Raw genomic sequence first — 21,774 nt, 5'->3', positions numbered from 1 at the left:
ATATATGCCTTCATAAACAATATATAATACTGCTTTTAAAATATGTATATTTTGCAGGAAATACCACAGTTCTCTATGTACATGTTATTCCTCAAACATTTTTTGCTTACTCCTGTTTTTGAGATTTATCCATGTTAATATATGTATAGTTCAAGAAATTTTTAATACTCATTTGTAATAAAGAGTCTGACTTCATTTTTGATGTTTCACTGCTGACAATTTTCAAGCCCCACCATTCTCCCTTACCCTTCTGCCCTGCATCTGGGCAAGCTGATACGAAAGCCCAGTGCTCACTCCTTTAACATTGATGACAAGCTCAAACCACGCAAGCCCTAGCCTTAGCACATGCGTGGAAACACTACCCCCAACGTGGGTTAAGAGTTAATCCATGTGGTTAGGAGTTAATCACCAGAGAAACCCCAAGCTAGTCTCCTTCCCCAATTATCTCAAGCCATTTTTTACCACCTTGAGACTTCCTTGCTCTCTCCAGAAAGCCTCATTATGTGAGTAATAAACTTTTTCATACCCTCTTAGTGCATGTGGCATCATAAATCTAGACATCCAAACCAAATTTTGAGTGGAGGAGTCCATCTTATTTATGCAAGATGACTACAACACTATCATATGACTATATTACAATTTGTGTCCATTTTCTATTTGATGAACGATGACTTTTCCCCAAAATTACTTTTACAAACTATAATGCAACAACAAACATTCTTGTATATTTCACCTTATTGTGTAGTGCTAGATTTTCTCTAGGTATTTTTCCTAAAAGGGGTATCACATCTTCAAATTTAGTAGATGCTAATATTCCTAAATCATGCCAAATTGTCCTCAAAGCGGTTGTGCCAATTTAAACTCTCTCCATCCATTGTGAGAGTTCCTGTTGTTTCATATCTTTGTCATGCTTTTTAATTTTTGTCAGATCTAATAGGTGCGAAAAGCACCTTGAGTGTGATGTTAATTCGAATTTCCCTGATTACTTATAATGTTGAGCACCTTTTCATTAGTTGTAGGGCATAAGGTTTCTCCTTCTGTTAAATGCCTATTTATAGCTCTTATCCATTTTTCTATTGACTTTGTTTGGATCTTGATTCAAACTAAAAACTGTTAAAAAAAGTATGTGTGAAGCAATTAAGAAAATTTGAATTATGTATATTTGATAATATTAAGGAATTATTGCTGACTGTCTATGAGTGATAAAGGTATTGAGTGCTATGTTTTTAATAGGATTCCTTAGATTTTAAACATACATATTGAAATATTTATAGATAAAGTAATGTGATTCTCAATTTAGGGATGGGAGGTAGTATAGTGTATATAGATAAAACATGATCAGAAATGGATTGTTAATTGTTGAAGATAGGTGGTGGGTACATGGGGATTCATTACACTATTTTCTCTACCTTTTTATATATTCAAAATTTTTCATAATAAAAAGTTAAAATAAGATTGAACTATGAAAAAGAGAAAAGGCACAAATAAAATTAGGAATAATAAAGGGGACATAAAACTAGAGATTAAAATAGTATAAGTGAATATTATGAGGGCTCCTCTAATCCAATAAATGTGAAAGTTTAGATGAAAATAATTTTATCCAAACATACATATTTCTAAAATTGACTTAAGAAGGAATAAAAAAACCTGAAATAATCATCAAAGAATAAGAAATCAAAAGATTTCCTGTCCCTTATCGATAGGAAGCCTAACCCAGATAGTGGGGTTAGATGCTAATTTTACCAAACATTCAAGACATTAATAATCCTTATCTCATATAAAGTATTTCAGTGAATACACATAGACGAAAAGCTTTCAGATTCATTTTACAAGGCTTGTGTAATATTAATACCATGCCCATGCTAGGACAAGTAAAGAAAACTTTAAGCCAATCTCACTTCCATATGAAATTCAATGTTCTTAAAAATATGTATCACAAGTGAGTAGGGCTTATCTAGGGGATTCTAGGAGGTTTTACCATTTGAAAATCTATTAGCATAATATATTCATTTATGAATTGAAGGAGAAATCACCTGTACAATTTTTTCAACTGATTTTGGGAAAAAACATTTGATAAAATTAAACATGCATTCATGCTAAAAAAAAATAGCTAATTGAGAATAGCAAAGAATCTCTTTACCTAAGGAGGTTACTTATCAAAAACCTATAGCAAACATGTTCTTTAGAAGAATTTTCATGAGAATGAGACAATGATGCTCATCATCCCTGAGTCTACTACATCATACTTGAGATCTTGGTCAAGTCAATGAAAGTGAGCTCAGTGAATTTGCTAGCACAAGAGCAATTTACAAAAATCATCAGTGTTCCCTTTAACTATAATAACTAATTAGATAATATAATAGAACAAAAATCATATTCACAATAGGAAGAAACATCTTTCCAGACGTTTCTCTATGTCTACATATGCATGCACATACATACATGCACACACAATTTAATATAAATGGGAACTATAGTAAATATTTTTATTTTGTTTTTTGCACTCATCAACATGTCACAAAGATCTTTACATGCTGTGAATATAATCATCCTTTTTAATGATCACATACAATTAATTACATTGTAAAGCTATCCAATAATCAAAGTCCTATTGATATTTAGATTGTTTTCAGGTTTAACAACATTATAAACAACAGTGCATTGAATACTCATATATAGTAACTTTTTTGGATTTGTCAGAAATCTCTCTAGAATAAGTTTCTGGACTCATCATGAATCATTTACTAGCTCAGGGCACAGTTATGGCCATATGTCTTTAAATTTTTCACATTAATCACTCTAAGCCCTACCACTTTATTAGAAGAAAATCTAGTGTCTCTATTTCAATACCTTGCCCTCCTCTTTTTACATATTTAAGAATCTGGAGATTTGCTCAGTTCTGCTTTATAAAGGCAAGGCTGAGAGATCACTGGAAAATCTGATATGGCCACGAGCACCTTTGTTACCATGAGCAGCCTCAGGACGTTTAAGACTGGCCCTGCCCATCTCTCCCCGTGCCCCTCTGTCTTTGTGCATCCAGTCATTGGTCTTCTTTCAGTTCTTGGAACAACCTATGAGCTCTCCTCTATAGAGCATTTGGTGTCCCCTTGCTTTAGCTTTTTCTTCTTTACCCCACCCACCTCTTTGCATGGTTACATCCTAGTTAATCTTCACATATCAGTCTTAAGTGCATCCTTCTAAGGGAAGATTTCACGTGCATTCCCTGGTCTTACTACCCTTAGACCCAAACAAGAAGGGCCCTTGCCTTGGCCTCATACTTGAGAGAGAGCCCTTTACATCTGCCACACACACCCGCGCAAATATTTATTAAACCATTAAACTACCAGGCCCCTCTGTCACTCAGGAGCTTGTTCTGCATTCAGCATTAGTACAGCATTAGTACTACCTATAATCATAAATATCAAGTAGGGGCCGGCCCTGTAGCTTAGTGGTTAAGCACGCACCCTCCACTGGTGGCGGCCCGGGGTTCGGATCCCGGGCGCGCACCGACGCACAGCTTCTCCCGCCATGCTGGGGCCACGTCCCACATACAGCAACTAGAGGGATGTGCAACTATGACATACAACTATCTACTGGGGCTTTGGGGGAAAAAAAATTATAAAAAATAAATAAATAAATAAATAAATATCAAGTCTGATTAACCGACACCAATCAGGACCTAGGAAATGCTCCTCCACCTACGTTGCCCATGTTCCTGAAACTAAAGGTTTCATTCATACCGTGAAGGTTTGTGGGTTGTGCTGCTTCTTACACTGGAAATGGAAATGGCTAGGAAACGTGGGAAGAATTTGAGAAATGGAAGTGCTTCTGTAAAAGAAAAGTCAAATTAATTAACATGTCAAATCCTTCCTCTCAGATAGCATGAATGCAATACATTCTTGCATAATGAAGTATCATTTCCCAGTAGTGCACAGCATCCATTTTTTTGTTCTCTTTGTGTTCTAGTTTATGGTTTAGAGGTACTCACAAATTAGCATTGTATTTGCAGAAGTAGCAAATCGTGGCTGAGGAACGTTTTGCAATGTTAAACAATTCGTATTATTCTCATTTTGCATAGATGTAGATCTAGATATACAGAAAGTGCAATACAGATTTTTATGTTGGTAATCAGATGGACATTGAATGTTAGAATTGCAAGTTTTTCATTTTTATAAATTATTTAATATGATTTAATTAATTTAAAATAAAAATATTTCAGCTTTACATATTTTATTTAAATATTTGATATTTAATCATTTAAGAATACAATTTAATAATTGACAGGACTTGATATTGGATTGGAAAGGAAGATGACAACATTGTATAAATAGATAGATGGTGGTGCCATTCTCTGAGCTAGGAAACACTGATTTGGGAGAACATATCATCAGTTCTGTGTGAGGTTTGTTGAGTATAAGGTAATTTTGACAAGCCAAGAAGAGATGCCATGTAGACAGTAGGATATATGGTTCTAGATTTCAGAGAAGAGAGTATTGTGAGAGTGAGAAGATAGCCTAGGATTGAAATTTGAGAAATTTCATAATTTAATGATCTGTTAAAATAGGATAAACCAGAGAAGAAATGGTCAGCAGAGTAGAAGGAAAACCAGCTGATTGTTGTTTCAAAGAAACAAGGGGAAGAAAGTGCTCAGGTAGGAGTGAGTGGTCAAGCCCACTCATGCTGGGACAGTCCAAGACTGTCAGCTGCACAGGGGCAAGGATCTTGTTTTCTTCCCTGATGTCCCAAGTGTTTAGAATGTTCTGAGAACACAGTAGGTGCTCAATAAATAATTACCACATGTTGAACAAAGCAAGATGAATAACAAAAAGTGCCCTTTGGATTAAACTATGTAGAGGTTATCAGTGAATTTAGAGATTACTCCTTTGATGGAGTGCAAAGGAGGCAAATTGGAGTGGTTGAGGAGGGTGTGGGGTATGAGGAAATGGAGAAAATGATGTGAGTGTAGACGCTCTCCTCAGAAGGTTGGCCGTGATGGGGAAAAAGAAAATGTGGGGTCCAGGGAAGGTTTTGCTTTGCCTGAGTTTTGTTTTCTAATAGGAGAACGTCCAAAATCTTGAAGGGAAGGATCAAGTTGGGAGTGAGGGTTGAACATTCCACAGAAAGAAGGGAAAACCAATAGTGTGGATTCTGGAATAAAGCAGGACTGGTAGAGGTCTAAGCACAGATAGAGGCATTGGCCTTAGGCAGCTGGAGAGCAATGTCCTCTACTGCAACAGGAGGAGAGGAAATAGAATAGGTGCTGATATACGTAGCTTGAATGTTTGAGAATGAGGGAATGCCCAAGTGCTCGACATCTTCTTAGTGAAGTAAGTGGTGAGATTGTTTGCTAAGATAATAAAAAAGTGTTGGATGTTTGAGGAAAGGGCAATCAGTTTAAATAGTTGTTATAAAAAGGGAAAAATGTTGACTGGAGACATTAGAGTAATTGAATAGTACTGAGGGCCGATTTGAGATAGGTCATTATTAATTTACAGAAAAATATATCTGCTCTGTTTTATAAGGATAAGGATGGGACTATCTTAAAAATGTTTGCTTCATAGCTACAGAACAAAATGAATTAGAAAATACCAGCTCTCCCATCTATGTTGGGCACAAACAGAATAGACTTGCTTGCCTAAATTTCCCTAGAACTTTAGTACATTTCCCTAGGCAAAAATGGTAACAATCAATTTGAAAACGAATTTTAAATGTTTCAATCCTCTTAAAGAACTTATTTATAGTACATTGATATAAATATCTGTTTATTATTTTTGTGATATTTGGTAAATTATGTTTTTATTTGACCATATGTTTATGTGAGTTTAAATTCACTGATGCTAACAACATATAGGAATTTGAAGCAATAAAATGTTTTTATTCTTGTCAATATGACCACTCTTCAAATGTATGTATTCCAATATGTTGGGGTTAATTTGATTTGGAAATCTGACTTGTCAAAGATTAAATTACTACTAAATCCATCTCTAGATATTTAGCAAAATTTATAGCTCTAGTGGACATAAAATCACAGGGTAGAGCAAATTAAGAGAAACTAAACACAGTATCACACAAATGAGTTAGGGTGTTTTAAAATTGATATTCATTATTCATTTTATGATAATAAAGGTGATAATCAGCTAAATTGGCATGCCACCTTTTACTTTTACACCTGGTAATTTGAAAATATTCAGCTTTATCTACAAAATAAAGGTAGGATAATGTAACATTTGGTCAATTCAGATTTTTATTATGTTATTTGTGCACTGTATTCTTTGCAGAAAACAAATGCTTGAGAACATGTAATATTTTGATTATACATCAAAGTGAAAAATTGAAAACTATAACCATATTATAACCTATTTTCTTTTATATAGTTGATTTTTGCATTTTAAAATTAGCTAATTTGAATTCTTTACAGATATAATATTAAGAAATTGTGTTTTTAGAAAAGAGAAATTGCATATAAACTATGTTTATTTTTTAAATTAATTAATTTTTTAAACTGAGATAACATTGGTTTATAACATTATATAAATGTCAGGTGTACATGATTATATTTTGATTTTTGTGTAGGCTACATCATGTTCACCACCCAAAGACTGATTACCATCCATCACCGTACACGTGTGCCCTATTGCAGGTTTCTCCCTGCACCCTCTCCACCTCCCCTCTGGTAACCACCAATCTAATCTCCATATCTATGTGTTTGTTTGTTATTGTTGTTGTTTTTATCTTCTATTTATCAGTGAAATCATATGGTATTTGACTTTCTCTCTCTGACTTACTTAGCTTAGTATAATATTCTCAAGGTTCATCCATGTTGTTGCAAATGGCAAGACTTCATCTTTTTTTTATAGCTGGGTAGTATTCCATTGTGTATATATACTACATCTTCCTTATCCATTCATGCTTTGATGGGCACTTAGGTTGTTTCCAAGTCTTGGCTATTGTGAATAATGTGATGTACATAGGGGTGCATATATCTTTAAGTGTTCGTGTTTTCATGTTCCTTGGATAAATTCCCAGAAGTGGAATAGCTGGATCATATAGTAGTTCTATTCTTAATTTTTTGAGAAATCTCCATACTGTTTTCCATAGTGGCTGCCCCAGTTTACATTCCCACCAGCATTGTAGGAGAGTTCCCTTTTCTCCACATCCTTTCCAACACATGTCATTTCTTGTTTTGTTAATTGTACCCATTCTAATGGGCATCAGGTGATATCTCATTGTGGTTTTGATTTGCATTTCCCTATTAATTAGAGATGTTGAACATCTTTTCATGTGCCTATTGGCCATTTGTATATCTTCTTTGGAAAAATGTCTGTTCAGATCTTTTGCCCATTTTTTAATTGGGTTGTTTCTTTGTTGTTGAGATGTTTGAGTTCTTTATATATTTTGGATATCAGCTCTTTTTCAGATATATGGCTTACAAATATCTTCTCCCAATTGTTACATTGTCTTTTCATTTTATTGATGGTTTCCTTTGCTGCAGAAGCTTTTTAGTTTGATGTAGTCCCCTTTGTTTATTTTTTCTTTTGTTTCCCTCACCTGGTCAGACATGGTATTTGAAAAGATGCTGCAAAGACTGAAGAGCATACTGCCTGTGTTTTCTTCTAGAAGTTTCATAGTTTCAGATCTTACATTCAAGTCTTTAATCCATTTTGAGTTAATTTTTGTGAATGGTGTGAGATAATGGTCTACTTTCATTTTTTTGCGTGTGGCTGTCCAGTTTTCCCAACACCATTTATTGAAGAGACTTTACTTTCTCCATTGTATGTTCTTGGCTCCCTTGTCAAAAATTTGCTATCCATAGATGTGTGGGTTTATTTCTGGGCTCTTGATTCTGTTCCATTGATCTGTGTGTCTGTTTTTGTGCTAGTACCATGCTGTTTTGATTACTATAGGTTTGTAGTATGTTGTGAAATCAGGGAGTGTGATACGTCCAGCTTTGTTCTTTTTTTCTCAAGATTCCTTTGGTTATTCAGTGTCTTTTGTTGTTCCACATAAGTTTTAGGATTCTTTGTTCTATTTCTGTGAAAAATGTCCTTGGGACTTTGATAGGGATTGCATTGATCTGTAGATTGCTTTAGAAAGTATGGACATTTTAATTATGTTAATTCTTCCAATCCAAGAGCACAGAATATCTTTCCATTTCTTTGTTTCGTCCTCAATTTCTTTCAACAATGTTTTATAGTTTTCAGTGTACAGGTCTTTCACCTCTTTGGTTAAATTTATTCCTAGGTATTTTATTCTTTTTGTTGCGATTGTAAATGGGATTGTATTCTTGATTTCTCTTTCTACTATCTTGTTGTTAATGTATAGAAACACAACTGATTTTTGTATGTTGATTTTGTATCCTGCAACTTTACTGTACTCTTTTATTATTTCTAATAGTTTTCTGATGATTTCTTTAGACTTTCTATATATAGAATCATGTTGTCTGCAAACAGTGAGAGTTTTACTTCTTCCTTTCCAATTTGGATCCCTTTTATTTCTTTTTCTTGCCTGATTGCTCTGGCTATGACTTCCAATACTATGTTAAATAAGAGTGGTGAAAGTGGGCATCTTTGTCTGGTTCCTGTTCCTAAAGTGATAGTTTTCAGTTTTTCACTGCTGAGTATGATATAAACTGTGGATTTGTGATATATAACCTTTATTATTTTGAGGTACTTTCCTTCCATACCCATTTTATTCAGAGTTTTTTTTTTTTATCATAAATGGATGTTGTATCTTGTTAAAGGCTTTCTCTGCATCTATTGAGATGATCATGTGATTTTTATTCTTCATTTTGTTGATGTGATGTATCACATCACATGTTGATTGATTTGCAGATGTTGAGCCATTTCTGCATCCCTGGAATAAATCCCAATAAATCACACTTCATCATGGTATATGATCTTTATAATGTATTTTTGTATTTGATTTGCTAGTATTTTGTTGAGGATTTTTGCATCTATGTTCATCAGTGATATTGGCCTGCAATTTTCTTTTCTCATGTTGTCCTTGTCTGGTTTTGGTATTAGGGTAATGTTGGCCTTGTAGAATGTCTTGAGAAGCTTCTCCTCCTCTTCAATTTTTTGGAAGAGTTTGAGAAGGACAGGCATTAAGTCTTCTCTGAATGTTCGGTATAATACACCAGGGAAGCTGTCTGGTCTTGGACTTTTGTTTTGGGGGAGGTTTTTGATTACCCTTTTGCTCTCTTTAGTGGTGATTAGTTTTATTAAAATTCTCTATTTCTTCTTGATTCAGTTTTGGAAGGCTGTATGATTCTAAGAATTTATCCATTTCTTCTAGATTATCCAATTTGTTGGCATATAGCTTTTCTTAATATTCTCTTATAATCTTTTGTATTTCTGAGGTGTCCATTGTAATTTCTCCTCTTTCATTTCTGATTTTATTTGAGCCTTCTCTCTTTTTTTCTTGGTGAGTCTAGCTAAAGGTTTATCAATTTTGTTTATCTTTTCAAAGAGCCAGCTCTTAGTTTCATTGATTTTTTTCCTATTGTTTTTTTTAGTCTCTGTTTCATTGATTTCTGCTCTGATTTTTATTATTTCCTTCCTTCTACTGATTTTGGGCTTCATTCTTCGTTTTCTAGTTCCTTTACGTGCACTGTTAGATTGTTTATTTGAGATTTTTCTTGTTTCTTGAGGTAGGCCTGTATTGCTATAAACTTCCTCTTAGTACTGCTTTTGCTGTATCCCATAAATTTTGGCATGTTTTATTTTCATTTTCATTTGTCTCCAGGTATTTTTTTTATTTCTCCTTTGATTTCTTTGTTGACTCAATAGCTGTTCAGTAACATTTTGTTTAATTTCCACATATTTGTGGCTTTTCCAGTTTCCTTCTTGTAGTTGATTTCTAGTTTCACAGTATTGTGGTCAGAAATGATGCTTGGTATTATTTCAATCTTCTTAAATTTATTGAGACTTGTTTTGTGGCCTAAAATGTGATCTCTCCTGGAGAATGCCCCATGTGCATTTGAAAAGAATGTGTATTCTGCAGTTTTTGGATGGAATGTTCTGTATATATCTACTAAGTCCATCTGGTCTAATGTGTCATTTAAGTCCAATGTTTCCTTATTGATCTTCTGTTTCGATGATCTATTCATTGATATAAGTGGAGTGTTAAAGTCCTCTACTATTATTTGTTACTGTCTGTTTCTCCTTTTATGTCTGTTAATAATTGCTTTACATATTTAGGTGCTCTTATGTTGGGTGCATTGATATTTATAAGTGTTATGTCCTCTTTTTGGATTGTTCCCTTTATCATTATGTAGTACCTTTCCTTGCTTCTTGTTAGAGTTTTTGTTTTAAAGTCTATTTTGTCTGATATAAGTATTGCTACCCTAGTTTTCTTTTCATTGCCATTTGCATGGAGTATCTTTTTCCATCCCTTCACTTTCAGTCTGTGAGTGTCTTTAGGTCTGAAGTGTATCTCTTCTATGCAGCCTATATATGGGTCTTGTTTTTTTATCCATTCAGCCACCCCATGTCTTTTGATTGGAGCATTTAGTCCATTGTCATTTAAAGTAGCTATTGGTAAGTACATACTTATTCCCATTTTGTTACTTTTTTTCTGGGTGTTCTAGTAGTTCTTCTCTGTTCCTTTCTTCTTCTCTTTCTCTCTTCCCTTGTGATTTGATGGGTTTCTTTAGTATTATGTTTGACTTCCTTTCTCTTAACTTTATGTGTATTTATTACAGATTTCTGGTTCATATATAATAACTTATGTAAATAGCAATCTGTATTAAGTTGATGGTCTCTTAAGTTTGATCTCTTATTAAATCCCTACATTTTTACTCCCCTCCCCCAAATTTTATGTTTTTGATATCATATTTAACCTCTTTGTCTGTGTGTGCATGTATCTCTTAACCTCTTATCATGGAAATAGGTAATTTTACTACTTTTGTCTTTTGACCTTCATATTATCTTTATAGGTGGTTGATCTGCTACCTTTACTGTGTATTTGCCTTTACCAGTGATTGTTTTTTCCTTTGCTGATTTTCTTATTCCTATTTGTGGTCTTGTCTTTTCCATTTAAATAAGTCCCTTTAACATTTCTTGTAAGGCTGGTTTATTGGTGATAAACTCCCTTAGTTTTGGCTAGTCTGGAAAACACTTTATCTCTCCTTCCATTCTGAATGATAACCTTGCCAGGTATTCTTGGCCGTAGGTTTTTTCCTTTCAGCGCTTTGAATATATCATGCCACTCCCTTCTAGCCTGTAAGATTTCTGCTGAGAAGTCAGGTGATAGCCTTATGGGGTTTCCTTTGTATGTAACTTGTTGCCTTTCTCTTGCAGCTTTTAGGATTCTCTCTTTATCTTTAATTCTTGACATTTTAATTATAACGTGTCTTGGTTTGGGCCTCTTTGGGTTCATCTTGTTTGGTGCTCTCTGTCCTTCCTGTACCCAGATGTCTGTTTCCTTCTTTAGGTTATGAAAGTTTTTAGCTATTATTTCTTCAAACATGTTCTCTGCCTCTTTGTCTCACTATTTTCCTTCTGGAATACCTGTAATATATATGTTAGTATGCTTGATGTTGTCCCGTAGGTCCCTTAGACTGTCCTTGTTCTTTTTTTTTTTGTGAGGAAGTTCAGCCCTGAGCTAACATCCATGCTAATCCTTCTCTTTTTGCCGAGGAAGACCGGCTCTGAGCTAACATCTATTGCCAATCCTCCTCCTTTTTTTCCCTCAAAGCCCCAGTAGATAGTTGTACATCATAGCTGCACATCCTTCTAGTTGCTGTATGTGGGATGCAACCTTAGGATGGCCGGAGAAGTGGTGCGTCGGTGCACACCCAGGATCCGAACCCAGGCTGCCAGTAGTGGAGTGCGCGCACATAACCACTAAGCCACGGGGCTGGCCCTGTCCTTGTTCTTCTTAATTCTATTTTTTTTTTTTTCTGTTCAGCTTTGGTGATTTCCTCTAGTCTTTCATCCAGCTTCCTGATCTGTTCTTCTGTGTCATCTATTCTGCTATTGATTCCTGTGTACTCCTGCTATTTTCATTTCCATTATTGTATTCTTCAGTTCTGATTTGTTTCTGTTTTATATTTTCCAATTCTTTGTTGAAATTCTGTGTTCATCTATTTTTCTCCCAAGATCAGTGAACATCCTTATGACTATTAGTTTGTACTCTTTATCAGGTAGATTGTTTATCTCTGTTATGATTAGTTGTTTTCTGAGGATTTGTCCTTTTCCCTTATCTGGAACATATTCCTTTGTCTCCTCATTTTGCCTACTTCTCTGTGCTTATATGTATGTATTAGGTAGATCAGCTACGTCTCCCAATCTTGGAGAGGTGGCCTTATGTAAGAGATGCTTTATAGGGCCCAGCAATGTGCTTCCCTCTCGTCACCAGTTCCAGATGTCCCATGGAACACTATGTGGGCTACATGTACCCTTCTGTTGTGGTGGGGTTGCTCTTGCTGCAGGTGCACTGGTAGGCTAGGCCGGCCCTCAGGCTGGCTTGTTGTAATGCTCAGCTGCATGCAGCTGCTATAGTCACTTTAGTCACTTTATTGGGGGGGGGGTGAGCCGCAGCACAGCTGGCTGCAAGGTCTAAAAGTACACAGCTGCTGCTGTTTTGCTGTTAAATCAGTCAGGCTCCCAGCATGGCTGGTTGTTAGGCTCAGGGACTCACAATTGCTGTAGGGCTCCAGCCTGTGAGGCTGTTGTCAGCTCTCTCAGCAGCACAGCTGGATGGGGCTGCCCCCAGGCATGGCAGCACACAATTGTTTCAGGTGTTGGGAGGTGGAGCAGATCTCCTGTATGGCTTAAGATTGCTCCCAGCCATGAATTGCTGCAACTAGAATGAGGTTTTTGTTTTCCTCAGCAGAAAGATATTTCTGCCTCTTCCCCCTCTGTCAGTGCTGTCCCTTATCACAGGGGTTCTTTTTATCCAGTTTTCAGTTCTCTCTCAGAGGTGATTGTTCCACAGGTAGTTGTAAATTTGTTGTGTCTGTGGGAGGAGGTGAGTTCAGAGTCCTCCTACACCGCTGTCTCCCCAGCAATCCTATATTATTCTTGAAGGAAATGTCTCTTCTAGGGGACTTATTTTCTAATGATAATTGAGTTGAAGATAATTAACAAATATTTGTTGACTAAGTCGATTTTAGGGCTTTACATATTCATCAATAATTAAGGTCATTATTAGATTTTTATGATGATATTTTAATTCCTATTTCTGTATGTTGTAATTTTGGGGATTATTAATATCATAGAATATAGAATGTAAACATTAGGAAATATCCTAGATAATTTAATCCAACAAAAATTTGGAAAAAACCATAATGTAGCTATGTTTATGGAGGCCTTGCGTAGTTTTTAGTCTGTTGTTAGGTGCTTATTATTAGATCTCACAAAGTCATTGTTTGGAGGTCAATCATGATGAAATTTAACATTATAAAACATGTGCCAACACAGACTGGTAGGAGGAGGAGGTGACAGTTTAATAGACTACTTTGGATAGTAACCAATGATCCAATCTGCTTTTTGGAGGTCCACTTATCAGATAGGATGAGTCATTTTGAAACAAAATGAAGAAAAAATTTCTCTAATTGCCATTTCTCTTGTTTTTCTAATACAGCCTGTTGTCTTTATATAGACACATTTTAAGTAAACACTCTAGTAATTTCTGTGATTATTTGAAACAATTACCTACTTTGCCAGGGATGTAGATTCCAGGTATATGGTAAGTGGCTTAGTATTTGAGACTCCATTTATGAAAATAGGGCTGGAGCTGAAGGTTTAAAGAGAGAAGAAATGGGTTGGTACCTGAGGAAAAAGAAATGTAACAATGAACCTGGAGTTATATCAGAAATTAATTCTCATAAATTTAAGGCCTTCATGATTCTGCCCATCACAGGAATATTCTCAGCTAGCACTCAGAGCGTACCTCCTCACCATCAGTATTGTTGTACAATGCAGAATAACCATACCCCTACACCCAGGATGTGGAAGTTTGCTTTGTTTCTACATAGAGGGTATTTTTTAATCTATGTTTGTTTGTCTTAATTTCCCTCTAAAAGATCCCAAAACACTTGATATTTTACAAGTTATTCCCTCTGTCTGAAATATCTTTCCTTACTCACTTCATACATCATTGCCTTGCCCTAGACTCCTTCAAACTTCATGTCTGCCTAGTTTCTTCCTCTACATTTGGGAGGTTGCTGATATGTTTTCTTTTCTGTGCAACATCATCCCTCCCCTTTTGCTTTCTTCTCAACATCACATCTCACTTACTCCAATTCAGATTAGGCCCTCCCACTTCTATGTACCCATAAAAATCTGTTCACAACTTCATTATAATAATTCACTTTATCTTGTAACTGTTTGTTTATTCAAACATTCTGCCATTGGATTATGGGCCTCTGGATGACAATAATTCTGCTTTATTTTTCTTTGGATTCCCAGTGCTTAACTTATTACTTCTCTGAATATTAATACCTTGTCTACATAAGCTATGTCTGAGATAGAGAACTGAAAGTATCCTTATTCAATCATTGGAATTCTTTGTGTATATTGCAAATATTTTTTCTTGATTTTTCATTTGTCTTTTAACTCTGTTTAAGGTGTTTTTTGCTGTACAGAAAATGTTAATATTCATGATGTCAAATCTGTCAATATTTTCCATAATTGCTTGTGTTTCATTTCTCATTTAGAAAGATGGTCCCTATATGGAAATTGTGGACATGTTTTTCTGTATTTTCTTTCAATACTTTTATCGTTTTTGTTTTTCAGTCTTCTTAAAAACTGTACAGTCGATGGCCATTTCAATTAAAGTTACGTCAGAGAATTTTATAATCATTACTGTTTGGGGAAAGAAAAGCTAGAAACTCTGACCATTACAGAGATGACTTAAGTTTTTTGTGACTCAGAACTTCTGGCAGAATGAAAGTCTAGTGAATTGATGGAGATATGTAACATAGGACTGCTCCTGGAATTATGAAATGGCCCAAAAAAGCAAGATTCAAGGGAGGATTTTTGGCTAATGGGATACAGTTCACACATAGGAAAGAATGGTTTAATTATTTTTATTCTTAGGTTTTAATGATTTTTGGTGTTATTGAAATGTTATAGTTTTAAAATTTATAATTTTTATTCGTTGCTAGCCAATAGGATGTGATAGTTTGCTAGGGCTGCCATAGTAAAGCTGCACAGAATGGGTTCCTTAAACAACACAAATCTATTTTCTTTCTCACAATTCTGGAGGCTAGAAGTCTGAGCTGAAGATATGGGTTTCTTCTGAGGCCTCTCTCTGGCTTGTAGATGACTGGCTTCTCACTGTGTCTTCACATGGTTTCTCCTTTGTGTGTCTGTGTGTCCTAATCTCCTCTTCTTATAAGGACACTAATTATATTTGATGAGGACTCACCCTAATAACCTCATTTTAACTTAATAACCTCTTTAAAGACTCTATCTCCAAATACATCATATTCTGAGGTTCTAGGGGTTAGGACATCAACATATGAATTTTGGGGGGACACAATTCAGCCCATAACACAGGAATTCATTGATAAACCTTATATCCAGTGAGTTTGCTAATTTTATTAATTATTCCTAACTGCCTTCTGCTTTTCAGTGGTTTTCTGCTTAGCTTCTTAGCCACTTTCTCTGACAAGCTTAAGAATAGGGCAAATGTCTAGAGGGAAAACCACTGAGAATTGGAGTTGTTGCTCCGTGCCTTCCACCTCCCCTAGATCTCAGCCTCTCTAGTCACAGGGCCCTGACCTCCCCACATTTGTCTCTCTAGTCTTGTGGGATTATACTTTGCTGGTGTCTCTACCTCTTTGGCATGGCCTTCTGCCTTTATTGAAAGTCTCTGAACCAGAGCCAAGAGATACAGATGCTTATGGGGAAGAAGTGACTCACAGAATATTGGTTCACATTTCTGTGGTTCTCTTTCCTCTAGGATCTTAGTTTTCAAGTCTTGGTTGCCTCAGTGGCCCCATAATGCCTTAAATATATATTTTATAGATAGATAAATTTGAATGTTTTGGGGACTTTGGGTAGAAGTATTGTCTGCCCTAAGATAGTCTATTCTTGCTTGAAGCACAAGTCTTCCATGAGTGAATCCATTTGACTCTGGAAATCTGCCACCATTTAAAATATCAACTCTCAGTTAACCTAAAAACATCAACTTCCCAATGTAAATTGGACATGAAACTAAGATAATTTCCTTAATTGCCAAGTTAAATGTCAGTTCAATTATATTATTCTTAAGAGATTTAGTTGATAGCACCATTATAGAACATATGAACATTTTATTTTATTTAGAAGGAAATCAACAGTTCCTGGGTTTTTTTCCAACCAATTAAGTAATTTCATTTCTAGTATATACACTAAGAAAAAAAGGAAGTGAAAAATAAAATTTTTTCTGCAAATAGGAAAATGTCTAAAATTCAATTAAATAATTTCTTTGAATAATATCCATAGCTATAAGTGCCATAAAGTTCTTATAGCAGGATATTTACTATATCCAGCACATAATTAGTTATAAATATCAGCCCTTTTATCATTATATATCTGGGCTAATCAGATGAAACCCTATGCATATTATGACTAAAATAGTTTTTGCAATTTCATGTTTAACATAATTTTTGTTCAGTATTAGAAAATACCAATTTTGTTTACATAGTAATAGAAGTCACCAATTTTATTTTACTTGCCATTGTTGACATTGATTAATGACCGTTATTAACACAATTGAATTTTTATGTGAAACTACTTTTCCATGGATCATTTAGGACCTTGACCAGTCATCTTACATAACTCTGAGATTAACCAGTTGTATTTATATTGGTAAATTACCAAACACGAATAGTACTGTTTTTCTTTTAAGAATGGCCTATTCTATATTAAGAATACAAGTTCTTTTTAATTGTTTTCTTTAAAAAAAGGTTTTCATTCTGCTCTCTCTACATTCCTTCTAATCAAGTTGCTTCAATTTGCTGTCGCTTTAAAGATGTGCTACAAGTCAGAAAATAGAATATTATTATAAAGATTTAACAACAATAATTCATGAGGCAGCAAAGCTGACTGCTCATATTAGGGCTGATTAAGCATGCAAGTTCTGGAGTTAGAATGCCTGTGTTTGAATCCTGGTTCTACAATTTATTAGATGTCTGACTTGTACAAGTTACTTAACTTTTCCATCTCAGTTACCTGATCTATGAAATGGAGATATAAACACTAGCCAATATTAGTTAAGGGGTTGCTTGAGTTAATGCATTCGTGGCACTTAGAACAGTGCCTAGTACACAGTAAGCACTAAATAAATGTTAGCTATTATCATTTTTATACAGGTGAAATTAAATTAAAACAGACTGAGACAGTCTAGAAAGGTAGATCAATTCTCAAAATGGTAGATTAGAATTTAGGAGTTGGATATAGAAGTGAGTCCCACCTATTTTGATTTGGTGATAATTTGACCAAATATTTGCATTCCGTAGTCAGTTAGCTGAGCTACTATATTTTCACTAACGTTTTCTGTGTTCTCTTCTATTTCTCTGCTACCCTCTTTTGTACTGCTCCATTAAATGTTCCTGCTTTCTGTCATCTTCTATCCCTACTCCTCCATTTACCTTTTCTTACTTGCTAACAATCTTAATTATGTCCTTTTCATCTTAAACAAAACAAACAAAAAAGATGTTCCTACTATCATCTTTGACACCCTTCTCAATTCCTTTTTTTACCACCAAACTTCTTGAAAATGTTGACTGATTCCTCTCTCTCTCTCTCACACACACACACACACATAAAAGAGGTTAAAAATTGTAAACTAGAAAGGCAGAAAGTATACAAAACAATGGAAGAGATAAGGTTCCTATTTCTGGAGAACCAATTTTACTTAGTGGCATATAATTGAAACATTGATAATGCTTTATCTAAACAAGGGCATATATTATGGAGGAGAATGTACTAGTTATGTGAAAATTTTAAGATAAATAAGAAGACTTTAAAAAATTGAATTTAAGATGGTGGCTTAAGTTTTCTCTCTAGACCTCCAGAGGCATATAACATCTGGACAAGATCTGGTCCTCCTAGACTTAGTAGATGCTATGATTGAAACTTAGATGCAGGGGATGACACCCTAATCTGTCTACTGTAAAATTCAATATTAAACCTTCTCCTAATGGTTTCATGCAATGATGATTTTAGCCTGAATTGTTTATTTCTTGAGGAATTACAAAACGGTGATTCAGTTATTTGTTCTGCATTTATTAGTCATAATTGTTCTGTAAAGAATAACATCTATACCTTGATTTTTATCACATCACAAAATGTCTAGGAGATCTTCCTTATTCCTTTTCTATAGCTGCATAATATTTCATTGTGAGAATGTATCATAGTTTATTGAATGAGTTCTCTATTGAAGAACAATCAAATGATATCTATTTTTTTCTATTTATAAGTAATGTCAGAGTAAATAAATGTGAGCATAAGTCATTTAAAAAATTTTGTAATATATTTTTTGAGACAAATTCCTAGAAATGATATTGCAGCATTGAAGGATAAATGCATATTTTAGAAGACAAGAATTTGGCCTTCTTAAACTTTACATCCTCTTGCCCATTATCCCAATATTTATAATTTTATGACAGTATCAATAATATTGACAGCTAAACAAAATAATATGATACATTTCCTTTGTTGTACTTAGTTTTACCTTTTCTGAAATTAATAATGCCTCTTTAATATTTTCAGTTATATTGTCTTCTACAAGGCCTGATTAGTTAATCAATCGATTCTGTTTTATTTCTGGATCCTTCCGTCGTTGTATTTGAATCTGTGCACAGCTCTTCTCCTGAGGTTTTCCCTTGCCATCTCCTGGAAAATCCCTTTGGATCTTTGCTATTTAGGATCCTGGCTACCTAGATCCTAAAACTTGTTCTTTCCTGGTCAAGTATAACCTCGAACTTCCTAAGCAAGGTTCACACAAGGTAAAATTTTTGAGCATTTACATGTCTGAAAACGTCTATCCTACCTCACACTTTATTGCCTGTCACACTGGTTATAAACTCTAAGTCAGAAATCAATCTCCCTGGGAGTCAAGATGGCGGCGTAGGCAGACTCTGAACTCACCTCCTCCCGTGGACACAGCCAATTTACAACTACTCGTGGAAAAATTATCCCTGAGACAGAACTGAAAACTGGATAAGAGGATCTCCTGCAACAACGGACAATCCTAACTGGGGTAGAAGAGGCAGAGACTCCCTTCTGGAGAGGAAAAACGTCGCCTTCACAAGCCGCCAGCTTCACGGCCGCCGGGAGCAGCTCACAGGTACGCAGCCTCCCTGGAGGCGCGGGGCCCTGAGCCGGGGAGCGCCCCCGCTGTGGGCATTTTGTGGACCCAGCACAATCGACACCAGCAGCATAATATCTGACTTTGCTGCTACTAAAACATTGGGGAGCACCCCCAGAAAACCCGGTTCACAAAGAAACTAAAACTGGCTCTTAAAGGGCCCGCGCACAAACTCACCCGTTCCAGAAAGCATCCTAAAATCACCAGAAAGAAAGGTGCACAGTGCTTCGGTGACAAGAGACTCACCTAATAGGCCCTGAGTGCATCTTGGTGAGGGGTGAGACCTCTCCAGGGACTGGGACATTGGCGGCGGCCATTGTTGTGGCCTGGTGTGAGCGTGCTGACACAGACGCCATTGGAGTTCTCCCTGAGACCTGCTAGCCCAAGGTCTGCTCCACCCGCTAGAGCACCGATTTAATCCAGCTCAGCCAGGGCAGGCAGCCCACCCTAGAGACTAGCCCCACCCAACAACAAGCCCTCAGGCAACGTGTGGGCCTGCATAGATTGGTGACTGGATTCTCTGCAGCCTGGCAACTGAGCTGACTTGAGCGGGGCAGGGTGTGCACAAGGAGCGGGTGGAGAGTGTGGGGCGGTGGCAGAGTGTGTGGGGCTCCCGCCGTGGAGAGACTGGGTCCACTTGGGGAGGTCGGGGCGCTCACATGGGGCAGGACTGTGTTGACTGTGTGTGTGGACCTGTGGGCGGCAGGGCTTCTCAGCCACAGAAGACTTGTACTTCTCAAAGACCCACATAGGAGGTTTGCTCCACCTTCCAAAACCTGAAACAATTGGGTGCTCCTGTGCCTGAGGCCAGCCCCACCCAGCTGCAATCCTCAGAGAGCTGACAAGAGACCTAATAGGCTAGAGGCTTACAGCAATTGTAAGGCCCTGAGCCTAACAACCTGCCACGGTGGGGGCCTACTCACTTAAAAGAAATACTGCAACACAAATGTGGTATTAGAACTTGCAGCCAACTGTGCTGGGGCTCCCCACAGCTGATAAAAAGACTGAAGGGCCCACAACAACTACAAGCAGCTGAGCATTACAACAGCTGGCCAGGAGCATAACTCAGCCTCCCTGGGCGCCTACAGGGAGAGCAAACAGGCCACAGCAGAAGGATACACGTAGCCCACATAGGGGTCACCCTGGAACATTGAGAACTGAGGGAAGCACACTGGAAGCCTCCTAAGCCATCACTTACATAAGGTCACCTATCCAAGAGCAGGAGACGAGCTGACCTACCTAATACGTAGACACAAGCACAGGGAAAGAGGCAAAATGAAGAGGCAAAAGAATACATTCCAAGTAAGGGAACAGGACAAAACCCCAGAAAAGGAACTTAGTGAAACAGAAATGAGCAACCTACCTGACAGAGAGTTCAAACTAAGAGTGTTAAGGATGCTCACTGATCTGGGGAGAAGAATAGATGGAGTCAGTGAGAAGGTCAACAAAGAAAAGGAAGAGATAAAAAGAACCAATCAGAAATGAAGAATACAATACTGGAAATGAAAAACTCATTAGAGGGACTCAAAAGCAGAGTAGAGGATACAGAAGAACGGATCTGTGAGCTGGAAGAAAGACTAGAAGAAATTACCCAAGGTGAACAGGTAAAAGAGAAAAGAATTAAAAAGAGTGAGGACAGTCTAAGGGACCTCTGGGACAACATCAAGCGCACTAACATCCGTGTTATAGGTGTCCCGGAAGGAGAAGAGCGAGACAAGGGGGCAGAGAATCTATTTCAAGAAATAATAGCTGAAAACTTCCCTAACCTAAGGAAGGAAACAGACATCCATGTACAGGAGGCACAGAGAGCCCCAAACAAGATAAACCCAAAGAGGCCCACACCAAGACACATCATAATCAGAATGTCCAGAATTAAAGATAAAGAGAGAATCCTAAAAGCCGCAAGAGAATGTCAAGTTACATACAAAGGAAACCCCATAAGGCTATCAGCTGACTTCTCAGCAGAAACCTTACAGGCTAGAAGAGAATGGCATGATATATTTAAAGTGCTAAAAGGAAAAAACTTACAGCCAAGAATACTCTACCCAGCAAGGTTATCGTTCAAAATGGAAGGAGAGATCAAAATTTTCCCAGATAAGCAAAAATTAAAGGAGTTTGTCACCAAGAAACCAGTGTTACAAGAAATGTTAAAGGGACTGATTTAAGGGGAAAAGAGAAGACCACAAATAGGAAAAATTATCTATTTCCACAATTAGAACGTAATGGATACAAATGCACAAAAAAGAGGTTGGATATGATATCAAAAACATAAAAGGAGGGAGGAGGGTAGTTAAAGAGTACAGCTTTCAGACAGAGGTCAAACTAAAGTGACCATCAATTCTGTATAGAAGAAGAAAGGAACAGAGAAGGACTACTAAAACACTGAGAAAAAAAAAAAGTTAAAAATGGCAGTAAGTACATACTTATCAATAGCTACTTTAAACGTCAATGGACTAAATGCTCCAATTA

Source organism: Ceratotherium simum, chromosome 9 (assembly GCF_057802395.1).
Source record: "Ceratotherium simum simum isolate JZ-2026a chromosome 9, ASM5780239v1, whole genome shotgun sequence".
Lineage (NCBI taxonomy): Eukaryota > Metazoa > Chordata > Mammalia > Perissodactyla > Rhinocerotidae > Ceratotherium > Ceratotherium simum.
Note: the sequence above shows the minus strand (reverse complement) of the source record.